At 34.4% G+C, this 20355-nt stretch overlaps 1 protein-coding gene across 2 annotated transcripts in view; it reads right to left on the bottom strand.

Annotated features, from left to right (window-relative positions):
• The window catches only part of ZNF654 (zinc finger protein 654), an 85554-nt gene that overhangs the window by 38941 nt on the left and 26258 nt on the right, over positions 1-20355 (bottom strand). The gene's annotated exons all lie outside the window — the stretch shown is intronic.

The following is a 20355-nucleotide window of genomic DNA, read 5'->3' as shown; positions in this document are numbered from 1 at the left end:
GATATCTTGTTGGAGGGACGGTAAGAGATACTACCTCTTTTAATGGGCAACACAGTAAAATCAGAAAATTTACAATACGCACATAATCATTTGAGTTAGGAATTCCACTTATAGAACTAAATCAGCCAAATATACACACATTAGCTCAAAGACATATACGGATATGCACGCACAATGATTTGTAATAGCAAAAGAATAGAAACATACTAAATGTCTACCACAGGGGACTGGGAAAATGAAGTACAATACACCCATACAATGAAATATAATGCAAATGTTAATGAGAATATTAGGGAGAATACACTTAAATCTATATGAATAGATAATGGGAAAATTCCAAGGTACACTGTTAAGAAAAGATGCAGAAATATATTAATATATTAATTACATTATCATTTGTGTGAAGGGAGGGTGGGGATATGGTACACATGAATACCAATATGTACTGTCAAACTGTCTAGAGGGATATGCAACAAAATGGTAAAAGCAGTTGACTCCACATAAGTAAAACAGAATTTGGGGCCAGGAATGTAAAGAATTATTTTTCACTATTAACCCTTTTGCAATTATTCATTTTACTATCACTGAGTATGAAAAAAGCCCCATCAATGTACTTCTGAAATCTTCACTATCCCTATTAAACCTATTAATTCACATCTATATCATCATTAAACTACTTTTTTTAATAATATTTTTTTATTATATTATGTTAGTCACCATACAGTACATCCCTAGTTTTTGAGGTAAAGCTCCATGATTCATTACTTGTGTATAACACCCAGCGCACCATGCAATACGTGCCCTCCTTAATACCCATCACCAGCCTATCCCATTCCCCTACCCCCCTCCCCTCTGAAGCCCTCAGTTTGTGTCCCAGAGTCCATAGTCTTTCATGGTTCATTCCTCCTTCTGTTTACCCCCATTTTCTTCTTCCCTTTCTTCTCCTACCGATCTTCCTACTTATGTTCCATAAATGAGTGAAACCATATGATAATTGTCTTTCTCTGCTTGACTTATTTCATCATTAAACTTCTAATAGACCCTTCCTATCTCCAGTCTTGCTATTCTACACTTAAAAGTACATGCTTAATATAGCTGCCATTGTTATCGTCCTAAAACACAGAATGATTTGACTACTTAACAAACTTTACAAACTGCTGTTTGGATTGTACCATCTAAAGCAAAGACCTTCAGCTGACATACTTATTTTGTATGGATAAAATATTTTTTTAAAAAATATTTTAGTCAGTTGCTAATACTTAAAAACTGTGCTACTTCAGATTAAATCTAGTTTTCTCTGAGCTAAAAAACAGGAACCGCTATAACACAGGGTTTGCATCTCTCTATGACAAAATAAGCTGAGCAGCTCCTGCCTTTAAACAACATGAACCTCTTTTCCAATTTGCCAGGCTCCGTCCACCTCTCCAACATATTAGCTGCTTATTTGTTTTATTATCATTCCCTTTCCATTCTATTTAGGTATGTGAGATTATTAATCTAGAGCAGGAAATACAAATTCCTTATCATGATATAAGAATTTTTATGTCTGATTCAAAACTATACTCGACCCACACTGCTTTTATCAGAAATTTCATGTTCTCTAATCATAGCAAGCTTCTCCCCATTTCCTTAACTTCTATTTCTTAAGGTCTTTGGATCTATTTCCCCCTCAAGACCTATTTACACAATTTCACCTAGGAATCTGGTCTAAAATGCCCTCCCTTCTCTCCAAATATATAGCTGATTCTGTACTATCACAGTATTATATTTTACAAACATATTATAACTTGTTGAAACAGGCGTTAAATTTGCACGAAGTAGAAGGGAAAGGGATTGCATCATTATGTTGAGTGGATAGTACTGACTGGTAGAGCAATTAGTTGTATTAAAAGAGGGGGAGAGATAACAGAAGTTTTTAGTAGAAATAAAATGTGCTATGGAGTATATTTAGATATGAGAATGCAGACGCATGTGACCTTGTACAGAATCCAATAAAATATGCAGAATTATATAATGTCTGAATTATATGAACATGAAAGGGGAGCCAGCATTACAAAAGAGAGATCTGTGCATGCCCCACTATTGGCTACCTCAATAACAAGGCCCGACTCCATGATAATGATATTAAAATACTAAAACTACATGCAAAGCAAGAGTAAATAAAAACAAAAGAGTAAATAAAAACAAATTTAACTAGCTCTGCCTTAGGGTTTCAGGGAAGTCAACAAGTATTTATGTGGTAGTGAAATCACTGGGGAAAATTCTAGGTTATATACAGATGTAGAAACTTCAGGTTTTAAACCTGTTGTACTTCCTATTGACTAGTATAAAGGATCAACTGAATGTTTAGAGATCAAGTTACCTAGCCTTCATGGAAGAAAACTCTTTATGGGGGAGGGTGAGTCCAGAATAGAAGTAGGACCCCAAAATATCTGTAGCAGTCTAGAGAACGCTGGCAGACTACTGTCCACAGGCTAAATCTGGCCCAATGATAGCCTGTTGAATAATGCATGGTAAGAATAGTTAACCATATTTAAATTGTTAAAAAAAAAAGAAAGAAAAAAAAAACCTGGAATAACTTTTCATGACAGGTAAAAATTATATGAAATTCAAATATCCAAATATTCAAATAAATACTACAAGAAAACAACCATACCCATCCATTTACATATTGGCTATGGCTGCTTGCACACTACATGACAGAACTGAGTACTGGTAACAGAAACCTTATGAGGTAAGCCTGAAATGTTTACTATCTGGTCCTTTACTCACCCATGGTCTACAGCCACAATTGTTTGGGTTTCAATCTCAGCTGTACCACTTTCTTTTTTTTTTTTTTAAAGATTTTATTTATTTATTCGACAGAGATAGAGACAGCCAGCGAGAGAGGGAACACAAGCAGGGGGAGTGGGAGAGGAAGAAGCAGGCCCATAGCAGAGGAGCCTGATGTGGGGCTCGATCCCATAACGCCGGGATCACGCCCTGAGCCAAAGGCAGACACTTAACCGCTGTGCCACCCAGGCGCCCCTCAGCTGCACCACTTTCTTGATATGTAACCCTGGGCAAGTCACTTAATAGCTCTATGCCTCAGTTTGTTTATAAAATAGAAACAATAATAATAACTACCTTCTGTAAAGCACTTAGAACAATCCCTGGTAGTGCTACTGATGCTTGCTAATAATATAGTACTGTTAATTTTTATTATTAACATTGCCATCAAAGTTCCTCCTTCAGTAATCTAAGAGGAAACACAAGATCTTCATAGAGTTGTTCTTCTTTGCTGTGTATTGTCAGTTTTGTTAAAACATAAGACATCAATTTTTCTTCACTTAAATTATGAAGGTTTTTAAGGTATATGACTAAATTCATCAAAGGGTCTCAAAATTTATTAGTGTATGTTTATATCCATTTTTAATTTTGAGTATGTTTAATATGTTTAATGTTTGTATAATGTATATTTAATACAATATTTAATATTACCAGTCTATACACTAATCAATTTATAATTAACCTTAGTCCAAGTTATGAGTTAACTGAAGTTCATTTACATAAACTGAAATAATTATTCAAAATAGAATTACTTAAACAAAATGATTTCTATAAAAACAAATTATTTATAGTGGGACAAATACATGATAAATAGCATGCCTCTGACTTTAAAAAATTATTCCATATAAATTATACTTACTTAACTTGCATCAATCAGTATACTGCTATAAGTTATGCAAGTTTAAATAACTAGAGTATTATTACAGTCCCTATGTATGAAACAAACTATGTTCTGTCATCAGGATGCTTGGAAGTCAGACTATATTTTCTCATCTGTCACAAATGATAATAAGGTACCAGACTTCCTTAAAATAAGACACACATAGTAGACTGTTTGGTAGTTATAACAAGAATTGCTATTCTTTTTTGGGTCTCTGCAGCATATAAGTAATTTTCATCCTGAATACAAGAATGTGGATTTGTGTATTTATCCACCATAGGAAAATTCCACTGAAATATGATGCTTAACTATCCAAATGCAAGAAATCCACTTACTAATATAGAATATAACGTAGAGAGAAAAAGAAATAGAAAACACAAGCAAGAACTGGAGATACAGGGAATGGAGTGTACATGTGTAAGATGTCTAATTATACTTGCACACACAAAAAAGAGATAAAGAGAGAAATGAGGTAAAGACAAAAACCAGAATTTTTCATAATTGGTGAAAAATACCAACCCTCAGATCTAGGAAGCCCAGGAAATCCCATAAGGGTAAAATAAAAACAAGTCTACACCTCGCTTATCACAGTAAACCATAAAACATCAAATACAATAAACAATGTATAAACAACCAGAGAAACATAGAAACTGTTTTCAAAGAGATAGGGAATTAAATTAGTAAGAAGGATCTAAGATGCAAAATAGTGAATATATAGACTACAAATTTTGGCACCATGAAGAAATAATCTCATCTGGGCTTTAAAATACAACAAAAATACATGACATAAATAGCATTTAAGTTGGAAGGAGAAATTTTAGCATTATTGTTCCAGTGTCCTTGGACTGGAGGAAGGTAAAGAACATATGAAATATATACTTCAATAATTTAAGCACTAAATTTGCCTAAGTAATTTAAAATTTTACATATAATAAAAATACTTCCAAGTTTTGTGGAGGTTGGATGATTTGATTATCTAGAAAGTTGAATGAATATCTAGAAAAACCATGAAACAGCAAGAGCAATGAAAAAGAGCTATGGCTATTAAACATTCTGTAAAGCCTCTATAATTGAACCACCATTGTACTGGCAGATGAACAAATAGCCTAATGAAATGAAAAATCCAAAAATAGACCAACTGCATGTGAGAAGTGCGTATATGACAAAAGCAGCATCTCAAATCAGTAGGGAAAAAGTTGACTTCTTTGTATTGGATAGCCAAATGTTGTAAGATAAACTGATTCACTCTAGCTTCCAAACAAAAAATTCAAAGTGGATCAAAAACTTAAATATAAAAAATTAAACATTACAAATATCAGGAAAAAATTCCATATAACCTGGTTATAGACAATTTTTCTTTATATCATTCTTAACTATGATTCAAGATGCAAGAGCAATAAAGGAATACTTGCAAAATTTAATTACATTTAAAAATATCTAAAAATACAAGCAGCATAAGCAGAATCTAAAGATATATGAAAAAATAATGGTTTGTATGGATATGCAAAAAGATGTTCAACTTCACTCACAATAAGAAAAATACAATTTAAGGGGTGCCTGGGTGGCTCAGTCGGTTAAGCACTGACTCTTGGTTTCAGCTCGGTTCATGATCTCAGGTTTGTGAGATCCGAGCCCCATGTCAGGTTCTGCTCAGTGTGGAGTCTGCTTGTCCCTCTCCCTCTGGTCCTCCTCCTGACCCACCCTGCTCTTGCTCTCTCGTTCTCCCAAATAAGTAAAAATCTTAAAAAAAGATAGAAAGACAGACAGACAGACGAAAGAAACAAAGAAAGAAAGAGAAGGGAAGAAAAAGAAAAATACATATTAAAAATAAAATTAAAACTACATTGAAGGGCGCCTCGGTGGTGCAGTTAGTTGAATGTCCGACTCTTGATTTTGGCTCAGGTCCTGATCTCAGGGTCATTAAGATCGAGCCCTACATCGGGCTCTGTACTCAGCATGGAGTTTGCTAGGGATTCTCTCTCCCTCTCCCTCTGCCCCTCCTGCTTGTGCTCTCTCTTCCTAAAATAAATAAATAAATCTTTTTAAAAAATATACTAAATGCCACTTTTCTTCTGTTAGATTAGCAAAAAAATCAAAACTTTGATAACACAAAATTGGTGAGATCGAATGTAAATAAGGACTAATTCTGTGGGTGAGAATGCAAAATGGTATGAGATGTCTGCTAGATTTCTTTAGTCTTCTAAATTAGGTAATGCCTCACTCTGGTGGCCTTAAAGATATCCTCTCTGATTTTCAGAGTCTGAATGTGATTCATCTAGGTGATCTAGGTGGTAGGTCAGGGTGTGTATGTTTGACATTATCCTGCTTCTGAGTTTCCTGGATCTGTGGTTGGATATTTTTCTTTATAGTTGGAAAATTCATGGCCATCACTTTAGCAATATTTCTTCAGCCTCATTTTTCTTCTCCTTCTAGGATTCTAGTAGACATATATTATACAGTTTCATATTTCCCCAAAGCTCTTAAATGCTGTTATTTTTTTCTTCTCTTTTTCTCTTTTAGTCTGGGTAATTTCTATTGACTTATATTCAAGTTCATTCATTCTTTCCTCAACTGTGTCAACTCTACTGATAGGCTCATCAAAGGCATTCATCCTCTATTACTGTTTTTTTCATTTCCAGCACTTCCATTTGAATCTTTCTTAAAGTGTCCCATCTCTCTACTAAAATCCCCAATACGTTTAACCATGTTATCAAAATTTCCACTAAAGCATTTATATCTGAATTTAGTTCTTCTAATTGATTTTCTCTTGATAGTTTATTTTTTTCTTGCTCTTTATGTGTCTATGATTTTTAGCTGAAAGCTGGACTTCATGATATACAACAGCATAGACTGATATTAATAGTATTTATGCCTGGGGATAGACATGCCTTTTCTTCCATTAGGCCTTTATTATAAAAATTTAAGTAAATCTAGTCATGAATTAAGTGGGTTTGTATTATGTTGTTGCTATCATAACCTTCAGTGTACCACCAGTTTCAAATTCCTCTACTGTTTTTTTTTTTTTAAAGATTTTATTTATTTGACAGAGAGAAAGAGAGAAGGCACAAGCAGTGGGGAGCAGCAGAGAGGGAGAAGATGGCTCCCCAATGAGTAGACTGACACAGGGCTCAATCCCAGGACCCTGGGATCATGACCTGAGTAGAAGGCAGATGCTTAACTGATTGAGCCACCCAGGTGCCCCTCCTCTACTGTTATATTTTCTTTAGGGTAGAGGCTGGGTTGCCAGATATTTTAGGTTTGGGAGGCCACATAAGATCTCCATCACATTTTTAACACAACTGTTTAAAAATGCAAAGACTGGGGAACCTGGGAGGTGTAGCTGGTTGAGCGTCTGACTCTTGATTTTGGCTTAGGTCGTGATCTCAGGGTCATGAGATCAAGCCCTGAGTTGGGTTCCATGGTCAGCAGGGAGTCTGCTTTAGATTCTCTTTCTCCCTTTCCCTCTGTCCCTCCCTCTGCATGTTCTCTCTCTCAAACAAAATAAATAAATCTTTAAAAATACAAAGACTATTCTTAGCTTGAAAACCATATTAAAAAGGGAGGGGGGCATCGGCAGCATTTGACCCATGGGCCATAGTTTGCTAACTCCTAAGGTAAAGAATAACCAAATAAAGACCCAAATAAAACTTATATAGATAAAAAAAATGCAATATCTGAGATGAAAAATACATTACATGGGATTAATGTCAAATCAGATAGTGCAGAAGGTAACATCAGCGAAAACAAGACAAAGCGTTATTAAAATAAAACACACCAAAAGAAAAGGGACTGATAAAAATGAACAGAACCATCAGTAAACTGTGGGTCAACTGTGGATACTCTTCAAGTGTCATCCCTTAAGAAAACGTAATGATGCTTTTAAAATAATTTTTGAGGGTGCCTGGCTGCCCCAGTTGGTAAAGCATGCAATTCTTGATCTCAGGACTGTGGTTCAAGCCCCACATTGGGTATAAAGATTACTCAAAAATAAAAATATTTTATTTTTATAAAGAAATTTCCCAAATTTGGTTAAAATTATAAATCCGAAGATCCAAGAAGCTTAAGATCAAGACATATGAGGGAAACTACACAAGGCAAATTACAATCAAATTTCTTAAAACCAGGAATAAACTTCAAAAGATATCAATTAGAAAATGAAGACAGGCCACAGAGTGGAAGTATTTACTAATCACTTATCTGATACTGAATGTATAAAAAGAATATATAAAAAAAGTCTTACAACTCAATAGGGCAAACAATCCAACTAAAAAATTGTTAGATTTGAATAAACACATTACCAAAGAAGATATGTGATAGCAAATAAGTACACAAAAAGCTGGTTGCCATCAACAGCATTGAGGAAATGAAAATTAAAGCCAAATTGAGCTACCAACACACAACTACTAGAATGCTATTATAAAAAAGACAATATAAAAAGTGTTAGTGACAATGTGGAGAAACTGAAACCCCACCTGGACAGCCGGTTAGAACTTCAAATGGTATAGTCACTTTGGACACAGTTTGGCAGTTCTGTGTTAAACAAATGTTAAATGTAACATATAACATCCATTCCTAGGTAGCTACTCAAGAGAAATAAAAACATTTGTCCACACAAGACTTAATAATACACAAATGTTCAAAGACAAAAATTGGAAACAATCCAAATATCCATTAGTTGCTGAATGCATAAACAAAATGTACTATTACCCATACAGTGGAATACTATTCAGCACAAAAAGGAATGAGTTCTTGATAAGTGCTACAACACGGATGAACCTCAAAAACATTATTCTAAGTGAAAGAAATCGTATCTAAAAGTCTATATATTGTGTCATATTGTTTGTATGAAATGTCCAGAAATAACAACTCTATTGAGATAGAAAATAGATCAGGGGTTGCCTTGGGCTGAGGAGGGACTGGGGATTGGCTGCAAATGAGCATCAGGGAGCTTTTCGGTGTGACGAAAATGTAAAACTAGTTTGTGAATAGCTGCACAACTCTACGCATTTACTAAAAATTACCAAATTATATACCTACAAAGCATGAATTTAATAATATGAAATTTTTACCTCTAAAAGCTGTAAGTTAAAAAAAAAGATAACTAGAAATGGGTATGGAGTGGGGATGTACAGAGAAAACAAGACTGATGATATGCTGATACTTGCTGAAGCTGGTGATGGGTAGGGCAGTTCATTACAATATTCCTTCTACTTTTGAATAGGTTTGACAGTTGTCATAATTGAAAAGTTTTTAAAACACAAGTATTGACAAAGGTGTAGGGATACAGGTACTCTTACATTGCTGGCAGCAAAAGAAAGAGTCGACAGAACCAAAAGACAACCTACAAAATGGGAGAAGATATTTGCAAATGTCTTATCAGATAAAGGGCTAGTATCCAAAAGGTATAAAGAACTTACCAAACTCAACACCCTTTCTCTGACTTCTTTCACTTAGCAAAATGCCTTCAAGGNATGCCTTCTATCCACGTTGTAACAAATAATGGGATACCTTCTTTTTTGTGGTATATATAAATACACATTTTATGTGATATATATAGATGTGATCTACATATATGTATATGTATGTACATATGTATATGTGTATCACATTTTCTTTACCCATTTATCCATTGATGGGCATGGAGGTTCTTTCCATGTCTTAGCTATTGCAAATAGTACTGTAATAAACATGGGGTAACAATATCTTTGCAAGATAATGATTTTGTTTTCTTTGGATAAATACTCAGAAGAAGAATTGATGGATCATATGGTAGTTCTACTTTCTATTCTTTGAGGGCACTCCACGCTCTTTTTCATAGTGGCTGCAACAATTTACATTCCCACCAACAGGGCACAAGAGTTCCGTTTTCTCACACTCTTGCCAACACTTATTTCTTGTATTTTTGATACTAGCCATTCTAATAAGTGTGAGGTGATAACTCATTGTGATTTGATTTGCATTTCCCTGATGATTAGTGATGAGCACCTTTTCATATACCTGTTAGCCAACTGTATATCTTCTTTGGAAAAATGTCTATTCAGATCCTCTGACCATTTTTTAATTAGATTGTTTGGTTTTTTACTATTGAGTTATAGGAGATCTTTATATCTTTGGAATATTAACCACCTCAGCAAATAGATGATCTGCAAATATTTTCTCCCATCTAGTAGGCTGCTTTTCATTTTGTTGGTTTCCTTTGTTGTGCATAAGCTTTTTAGATTGATGTTAGCCCCCTTGTTTATTGTGCTTTTGTTGCCTTTGCTTTTGGTGTCAAATCCAAAAATATCACTGCCAAGACTAATGTCAAGGACCTTATCACCAGTTTTCTTCTGGGAGTTTTATGGTTTCAAGTCTTCAGTTTAAGTCTTCAATCCATTTTGAGTTGATTTTTGTGAATGGTGTAAGACAGTGGTCTAGTTCCACTCCTTAGCATGTGGCTATCTCCAGTTTTCCCAGCACCATTTATTAAAGAGATGGTCCATTCCCCAAANAGTTTAAGTCTTCAATCCATTTTGAGTTGATTTTTGTGAATGGTGTAAGACAGTGGTCTAGTTCCACTCCTTTGCATGTGGCTATCTCCAGTTTTCCCAGCACCATTTATTAAAGAGATGGTCCATTCCCCAAAATGGTCCATTCCCCAATATATATTCTTAGGTCCTTTGATGTAAATTAACTGACCATATATGCATGAATTTATTTTTGGGCTCTCTATTCTGTTATGTTAATCTATGTGTCTGTTTTTATGCCAATACCATACTGTTTTGATTACTACAGCTTTGTAATATAGTTTGAATTCAGGTCACACGATGCCTCCAGCTTTGTTCTTCCTTCTCAAGATTGCCTTGGCCATTTGGGATCTTTGTGGCTACATTCAAATCTTAGGAATTATTTGTTCTATTTCTGTGAAAAATGCCATTGGATTTTTGATAGAGATTGGACTGAATCTGTAGATTGGTTTGGGTGGTATGGACATTTTAACATTAATTCTTCCAATCCATGAGCATGGAATATCTTTCCATTTATTTGTGTCTTCTTCAATTTCTTTCATTAGTGCCATATAGTTTTCAGTGCACAGGTCTTTCACTTCCTTGTTGGAATTTATTTCTAGATATCTTATTCTTTTTGTTACAGTTGTATATAGGACTGTTTTCTTAATTTCTCTGACAGTTCATTATTAGCACACAGAAATGCAACATTTTTGTACACTGATTTTTCTTCTTGCAATTTTATTGACTTTTTTTTTATTAGTTCTAACAGTTTTCTTTATAGTTTTCTATCCATAATATCACATCATCTGCCAATAGAGACAGTTTTACTTCTTTTCTGATTTGGATGACCCCCCCCCCTTTTTTTTTCCTGCATGACTGCTCTGGCAAGGACTTCCACTACTATGTAAATAAAAGTGGCAAGAATGGGCATCATTGTCTTAGAGGGAAAAGTTTCATTTTCACCATTGAGTGTGAGTTAGCTGTGGGCTTTTATGATGTTGATGTATGTTCCCTCTACCCACTTTGTTGAGAGTTTTTATCATAAATGGATATTCAATTTTCTTAAATGATTTTCTGCATCTATTGAGAGAATCATAATGATTTGTATCCTTTATTTTGTTAATGGAGTGTATCACATTGATTTGTGAATGCTTGAACCATCCTTGCATCCTCTAGGGAAAAAAACCCCACTTAATCACCATGTATGATCCTTTTAATGAGCTATTGTAGTCAGTCTGCTGACATTTTGTTGACTAGTTTTGTATCTGTGCTCCTCAGGGGTACTGAACTGTAATTTTTCTTTAATTGTGATGTCCCTGTCTGGTTTTGGTATCCAGGTAATGCTGGCCTCGTAAAATCAATTTGGAAGTGTTCCCGCCTCTTCAATTTTTTGAAAGAGTTTGAAAAGGATTGATATTAATTCTTCTTTGAATATTGGATGGAATTCACCAGTGAAGCCATCTGGTCCTGGACTTTGTTTGTTGGAAGGTTCTGATAACTCAGTCTCCTTTCTAGTAATTAGTCTGTTCAGATTTCTATTTCTTCATGATGCAGTCTTAGTGGATTGTGCACTTCTAGGAATTTATCCATTTCTTCTAGGTTGTCTAATTTGTTGGAGTACAACTATTCATAGTAATCTCTTACCCTTTGTATTTCTGTGGGATCAGTTGTACTATCTTCTCTTTCATTTCTGATTTTGAGTCTTCTTTTTTTGTTTATGAACCTAGATAAAGGTTTCTCAATTTTGCTTCTCTTTTCAAAGAATCAGCTCTTTGTTTCATTGATGTTTTCTTTTCCTTAGTCTCTCTTTCATTTCCATTCTGATCTTTGTTATTATTTCCTTCTATTAACTTTGGGCTTCATTTGTTCTTTTTTTCCTAGTTCCTTGCAGTGTAAAGTTAGGTTATTTACTGACCTTTCTTGCTTCTTAAAGTAGGCATTTATCCTTATGAACTTTCCTTTTAGCACTGCTTTTGCTGCATCCTGTAAGTTTTGGTATGTTGCACACATATCCATTTTCATTTGTCTCAAGGTATTTTTTGGTTTCTCTTTGACTTCTTTTTTGACCCATTTGTTCAACAGAATGCTATTTAATCTTCACGTGTTGGTAGTTTTTACAGTTATCTTCTTGTAATTGATTTGTTTTTATACCTCTATGGTTAGAAAAGATGCTTACATCATTTGTCTTCTTAGACGTATTAAGACTTTTTTGTGGCCTAATAAATGATCTATCCTGTGCGCATGAGAAGAATGTGTATTCTATTTCTTTTGGATAGAATATTCTGTATATGTCTGTTTAGTCCATCAGGTCTAATGTGTTGTTTAAAGCCAATGTTTCCTTATTTTTCATCTGTATGATCTAACCATTGATTAAAGTGGGATATTAAAGTTTCCTACTATTATTATATTGCTGTCTATTTCTTCCCTTAGATCTCTTAACATTTGCTTTCATGTAATTTAGGTGCATCTAAGGGAATGTTTTTAAGATTTCTGTATAAGGAGCAACGGGCAAAACTTTGTCATCTTTTCAACAATTTGAGAAGTATTTCTTTTTTTCCCCTTCTTCTTCTTGTTTTATTCCACAGTGAGAGCTGACAGTATGATGTTGTGGTCCAGTTCTATAAACCAAAGCTATTAGGAGGAAGGGAGGAAAAGTTAAAATGTTCAAATCTGTAGTTTTTCAGGATTCTGGCTTAGCCCAAAATAAAGACATTCAAATTCAGAAAAATTCAAACTTGTATTTACACCATTCATAATGACTATATACATCTTCTTCTAAAGAATAAATAATCGTCCTAATAGCAGTGTAAATAGTAACAGCTTTCAGTCTACTGCTTTTTCTCTCTAGTTTTTTGTATCTCCACTGACCAAGAATTATCAAGCCTTCCTTCAACTATATTAGAAAAGCAATAAATACCATTTTACAAAACTATACATGTATATACCTCTAAGTTCTGATATATACCAACATGGATAGGAATAGGGTATGTCAACACAAATATACCAGTTAATAATTCCTATCTCTTTGCCAATAAATGACTAATAAATGCCAATAAAATGAAGTCTCAACTGCTTCACCCCAAGATTAACAAATGGAACAATAAAGGCCAAAATTATAAGGAAAAAATATTTTAGGCACTACTAGCACCAAATGAAATGCTGAGTTTCTAAACATAGCCAGTATAAACAAATGCATGTACGTTTGTCTAATGTTGACTTCAGCTACAACAAATCCTGAAAACAAAATATTTTAATGTAATGTTAAAGAAAAACAAAGCAATGCTGAGGGAATTTAGTATGGGAATTAAATTAAAACCATCAATTGCCTCAAAAAGGAAATCATTTCTTTTTTAATTAATTAATTAATTTTTAAGTAGGCTCCATGCCCAATGTGGTGCTTGAACTCAGAGCCTGAGAATGACTCACATGCTCTACCAACTGAGCCAGCCAGACGCTCCAGAAATCATTTCTTTAAAGAGAGAAAACAAAGAAATAGCAGGCTAGATAGCCTAGATTTCTCTATAAAGTAAATGGGATCACCTGCCACAAATGATTAGTAAAGAAATAGATAAAAAATTGGAGAAGGTTTTGAATAAGTGTTGGTCAAAATAATTAAAAAGTCAAGATGCAATAAGAGTGCTACACATTGCAGAGAAAGGATATACAGATTGGGGCTAAAAGACCAACACCTTTTGTGGGGCATCGCCCCACCCCCAAAAAATAGCCCTTTATAATTATCCTTTCTTCCTTTAATTTCTAGGCTATTTCCTAAGTTAGTTGAAGCCCAGACCTAAGTTATAAATACAACCAAATAAAACTTGGTTGAGTAGAAGTTAGGCACAAATTCTATGTTTGAAATTAATTCAATTTAGCAACATAGTCAGAAAGGGTTGATCTATCATTACATGTGTGGCCTAACACATGAATGTCTAGCCACTCTAAATAAGACTCTGACAGTTATACCCATTTAATTCCATGAAGAGAAGGAAAAGGCCTTCTCTTCTAGGCAAATTGGCATATTAGTGTATACATTTTTAGTATTTGTCACTACACAAAATAAACACTACTAGCTAACTAGTTCCCTCTCCAGTGGATCATATAGATCTTTGTGGACCTAATGGCTGCCAGGCAAATAGGTATTGTCCATCACGGAACCTGTGTAGAATGCTACATTTACTTTCTATTGGGCTAAAGGTGGCTGGGAAGGGCAGCATTAAAGTTTGCTTTTATTTTGTATAAAACTGGTAAAGTCTAAGTTCTCTGCCTAAAGATTCACTTAGTTTCAGGGTATTTGGCTCTGTTCTACCTGTAAAACAGAAATCAGTGTTTAACCAATCTAAAACAAGAAAACAAGAGGAAAAAACAAAAACAAAAAACACTAAACTCAGACTTGCAAAAGTCCCCTACACTTCTCAGGCCTATATTTTCTTATCTATAAAAGAGATTTAACCTGAGGTCCTTTTTAGTGCAAATACATACATACATACATACACAGCTAAATCATCATATTTTTTTTTAGAAAATATGCTTACGAAAACAGTCAACCTAGGTAAAATCATTAGTCAATTTAAGACAATTCTCTACATGACTATATTCATTGCCACAGTAAAAACAAAACAAAACAAAACAAAACAAAACAAAAACCTCAAGTATGAATAAAAACAGAATCCTCTTCCTTCCCCGTAAAGAAGACCTTCACAAAACCGTAGTTTTTGTAGTCTCCCTATAGAAGGCACACCTTCACATATGTATAATTTACAAGGTGGAACAGGCTTTTATGAAGGTGGACATATATGGACCAGATAATACTGCCACAGAATATAGTAACTTATATGTTTAACATATATATTATATATATATATAAATACATACTTATATATACTTATATAAAACAAAATCTTGTAGATACTACTTAACTCTTCAGCTCGCCTATAATTTTTTAGTATGTCAAGTGAATAAAAAATGTTAAGTACATGATACAGATCACAAACAAGATTTCAACAAACAGATATGAATTATAATGAAATCCATTAATATCCTGACATCCTATCCAGTCACCTTGAACATTCTATTTGCCATCCCAGGGAGGCTCTTCTGCTCCTTCATCTAATTAACTGTTACCGTTTGTTTAGAGCTCGGCTCAAGTGTTAGCTCACCCAGCAAATTTTCCCTGACCTCCCAGACCAAGTCAAGTCCCCTGTTATACTCTCTGATGGTATCCTGTAATTCTTTCATAATTATAATTACATAATAGTGTGACTGCTTATTTACTATTTTTTAGCTTTGTAAAGTCTTTGAGAACAAGGACTTACCTCTCTTATTTTCTATTTTAGCTTAGAACCAAGCACAGAAGATTTACAGAATGAATGAATATGGAATTAGAAAAATTTTCAGGCTTATATATTTATTTAAATAAACTGAACACTGTTACAGACTCTCTATTCTTTAATAGTATCACCATGTTGCTATTTCCTCATTTTTCTTCTGGTATTAAAAGTACAATTAACTTTTCTGTTAAAGTAAATTCAAATAATGCAGGAAGTTTTCCTTACAAGGAACATTACTCTTTGACAAACCACTAAGATAGTTTACTTTCTTGTGCCTAACACTGTCCATCTCAGATAAGATTTGCTTCTGCTTAATAATAATTTTTTTCATTAGCAGTAGTAAAAAAGATAGCAAGCAAAGAAAAACTAACAAATGAGTTAAATTTAAAAAAAAAATAAAGTACTTCTGAAAACCTTAAAAGCATTTCCCATTATAACATGAATGTTAACAAAGATTATATAGGTGAAAGGTGGGGGGAAAATCTAAACAGGCACTGAAACAAGAATAACACTTCTTGCTTACAAATAATGTATTTCTTTTAATACTTACAATTTTCTTTCCCTCAGAAAACAGCAAAAAATAAGCAAAATCATTTTGGTAGTTTTCAAAGTGACACATAAAATTATTCTTTGTAGCAAACATCTGTTATGTTTGTTTACCTAGCTGCTCTCTTTCACACTACCTCATTTACTTCTTGAGGGAACTACTTACCCCTCCAACATTTCTATGGTTCTGATTGGGCTGTCAATGTAGTATCCTCATTCCCCCCAGCCATGGGGTGAGCTGATCATCAGACTGAGCCAAAAATCTTAGTATACTCTCCTAAACACAGCTATTAGTCAAAGCAGGGGGGTACGTAAGTTGGCTGGGCTCAAGTTCCCAAAAATATTTTGAGGATTGCAAATGGGGGGAGGGAGTTTCTTTCCTCTTGGTTAATAAACTAAGCTTAATCGCAGAACTGTCAGGAGCCCTGAGTGAAGACAAAAAAGGGAAGACAGAAAGGGGGAGAACAGTTCTAGATGATATTTTATTCTCTGGATTCAGAACATCCTGAAACTAGTTCTGGTCCTTGCTTTTCCATGGTATAGTCACCCAATGAATCCCCCCCACACACCCTTCTTTTTTTGCCTAAGCTAGCTTGAGTAAGTTTGTCAATTATAATCAAAAAGTCCTAATACATCTCCCATATTCATTTGGGCATCATAAAAAAATAAATAAAAGAAATACATATTTTTAAATAATATAGTTTTCTTTATACTGCACTGCTCTTACAAATCTATAAGGTTATATTCTTTTTTTATACATCTGTTTTTTGAAGATTTTATTTATTTGAGAGAGAGAGAATGAGAGAGAAAGCATGAGAGGGGGGAAGGTCAGAGGGAGAAGCAGACTCCCCACTGAGCAGGGAGCCCAATGCGGACAGGATCCCGACCTGAGCTGAAGGCAGTCAATCGCTTAACCAACTGAGCCACCCAGGCGCCCTATAAGGTTATATTAAACTCTCCTTCCTCCTATAATTTTTTTTCCAGCTTCATTGGGGTATAATTGACAAACAGAAATTGTATATATTTAAGGTATACAGCTAGATGTTTTGATATACATACACACAGTGAAATTATCACCATAATCAAGCTAGTTACCATATCTATCACCTCACAGTTCTCACCTATAATTTAAATATCTACAAATAAACTTTTAAAGAAACACAATGTACATGCACTCTTTTAAATTTTACATACATAAACAAAGCAAAAAACCACATAGTTCATATATAAGAAATTAATACATCTTCAAGATTTAAAAATGCTAACTGTACAAAAAGAGTTCAGTCTTCTCTCTCACTAGTCCAATGCCCCAGAATTAACAACTCCCAAAATTTTTAAAAGCTGTTGATAATAAGCTTTGTCAGTATTTCTTGATTTATCATTTTTAAATATTACCTCTTGACTTCCTGCTGTGGGAAAAGAGAATTTAACTCCTCACACAACCAATTTACATTCCCATTAGTTACTATTATTTCATCTATTACTGATCTTTGTAACTTTATTTACACATTTATTTATGGTTTCATGTACTACTGATACTCCCATTTTGTAAAATAAGATCAAAGGATATGTTTTAGTGCCCTTATTCTTCACTTTTTTTTTTAAGATTTTATTTATTTATTTGACAAAGAGAGGCAGCGAGAGAGGGAACACAAGCAGGGGAAGTGGGAGAGGGAGAAGCAGGCTTCCGACTGAGCAGGGAGCCCAATGTGGAGCTTCGGGGCTCGATCCCAGAGCGCTGGGATCATGACCTGAGCCAAAGGCAGACGCTTAACAACTGAGCCACCCAGGCACCCCTTATTCTTCACTTTCAACTTGTAACTTCCATCAAATAATCTTATGTTGAATGGTGAATAATTTCCTTCTGTTCTATAACTGTAATTACTTTTGTACCATACTAAAAGTTTAAAGTCAGTAAACATCATTTACATTAAGAAAACTACTTAAATAGCACTCAGCACATATTGAAGTAGTTTGCTATAATTCTGTGTTTTTTCCTGTTCAGATATTTTTAATTTTCCTGGAGTGCCTAATTACATTTTCCTTTTCTTTGCCTTTTATCACTACCTTAAATGGTTCTAAATTCTCAAGGTTACTCTCAAATCTCCATTTTTACTCAATATTTCCCTCTTCAGGGTGACATATCTGTAAGGCCTACTACTCAACAGTGATCCTAGGACTTCTCTTCCCTCTCTCTCAAGTAAAAAAGCCACTATTTTCTAGATCCACTGTCATTTTCTGGAGCACATTCTCCAATAACTTCCTAAAAGAAAGGGTATGTCGACAAGTCAATCTTCTACATCCTTACATCCTGGAAATCTTTCTCTCATATTCACTGACAGTTTGGATGAGTATAAAATCCTACATTGAAAATAATTTCTCCTCAAATCTTTCAAGACACTGATTCATTATATTCTATCACCCACTGTTAGTTATGTGTTGTATGAAGACTGATACCAATTTGATGTTTGTTCCTTTGTAGGTAACCTGGTTTTTTTCCTCTCTACAAGGTGTTCAAATCTGTTTTTTCATTCTTGGTATTTTGTGTTTTGTTTTGTTTTTTAACAGATTTTATTTATTTGACAGACAGAGACACAGTGAGAGAGGGAACGCAAGCAGGGGGAGTGGGAGAGGGAGAAGCGGGCTTCCCCGCTGAGCAGGGAACCTGATGGAGGGCTCAATGCCAGGACCCTGGGATCATGACCTGAGCCAAAGGTAGACGCTTAACGACTGAGCCACCCAGGCGCCCCAATTCTTGGTATTTTGAAATCACAAAATGATGTATTTAGCTGAGTATCTTTTATATTTACTATCCTAAGCACTTCTTGAGTTCTTTCAGTCTGGAAGTTCATGACTTCTGGAAAATTCTTTTATTTTTTCTTTAAAAATTTCCTCCAATATCTTTTCTTTAAGTTCTTTTTCTGGAACTCCAACTAGTTAGATAATGAACCTCCTACATAAAGGCACCATATCGTTTTTTTTCCTCCGACATATTCCTTCTCTTTGGTTCTGTTTTACATCCTGGATTATTTCTCCAACTTTACCCTCCAAATTTCCTCCTACAGAACTTTAAATTTTTTTTTTTTTAAATATTATTTATTTATTTGACAGAGNTTTCCTCCAATATCTTTTCTTTAAGTTCTTTTTCTGGAACTCCAACTAGTTAGATAATGAACCTCCTACATAAAGGCACCATATCGTTTTTTTTCCTCCGACATATTCCTTCTCTTTGGTTCTGTTTTACATCCTGGATTATTTCTCCAACTTTACCCTCCAAATTTCCTCCTACAGAACTTTAAATTTTAACCCATCATCAGATTTCCTTAATTTACACAAACTCATTTTTGGTATCTCATTATTCCATTCACACAGTATGATATGTTGATGTTTTAATGTTACACATATCATCTTAACTCTCTCCGTAAATGTATATTATAGATGTTATATTTTTCTTAATTTTTTAAATTTTCTTCCAAATTTTTTTGTTTTTCACTGTATTTTTTTCATGTTGAAGGCATTCCTCAACTCTTGAGGATTCTTGAATCCCCATTAATATTTAAGAATAAGGCCATAAAGATTAATTGGGAGTTCTTATGAACATGTCTAGACTTTGGTGACTGACAAGTTTTTCTTTAGGGTAATTAAGTGATTAGCTAGCTGTCTGAAAGAGGAAACTTTAACTTCCAGAAAGCAAAGGTCATTGCTCCAAAGTCATTAAATTCTCTAGAGGGGGAAAAAAAAAGTAGGAACTCTGTTTCCCTACCCCAACTTGGCCCTAAGGTTTGGTGATTGGCCTGAATGGAAAAACTGCAATTAACTCCTTTATCTGCATTCTCCCAAAGTATCTCATTCCTCACTCTCTACTTCACACCTCGCATATTCAAATTCTACACCCCTCTAGGATTCTGGGGGGAGGGGGGCAGGACAAACTAGACCTATCTTATAAGGCAGAGTATAATTGTTTTAACTGCTACAGTTTTTAAACATGTTTTACAAATAATCAAGTATATACACATACATAAAAATAAATATATAAAACAAGAATTTCACTAAGTAATACTTATCCTACAAGACATTCTGATATTTTCTGCTGTATTCTCTAATGTTGATAAATGATTTCACAACACGTTACCGTGATGTGTGATCTGAGGCTCATGCACACGCGCAAAACAAAAAGTGAAGTTGTGACTTGTTCTGTCATGTTTCAGTGACCACTCACTCTTTTGTGTTCTCTCCCATAGAAAATTTCTGAAATCTTTCATTCACTGATGGCTCTTCTCTACTT

This window comes from Ailuropoda melanoleuca, chromosome 1 (assembly GCF_002007445.2).
Source record: "Ailuropoda melanoleuca isolate Jingjing chromosome 1, ASM200744v2, whole genome shotgun sequence".
Classification (NCBI taxonomy): domain Eukaryota; kingdom Metazoa; phylum Chordata; class Mammalia; order Carnivora; family Ursidae; genus Ailuropoda; species Ailuropoda melanoleuca.
This window is presented reverse-complemented; position numbering and strand designations above follow the sequence as displayed.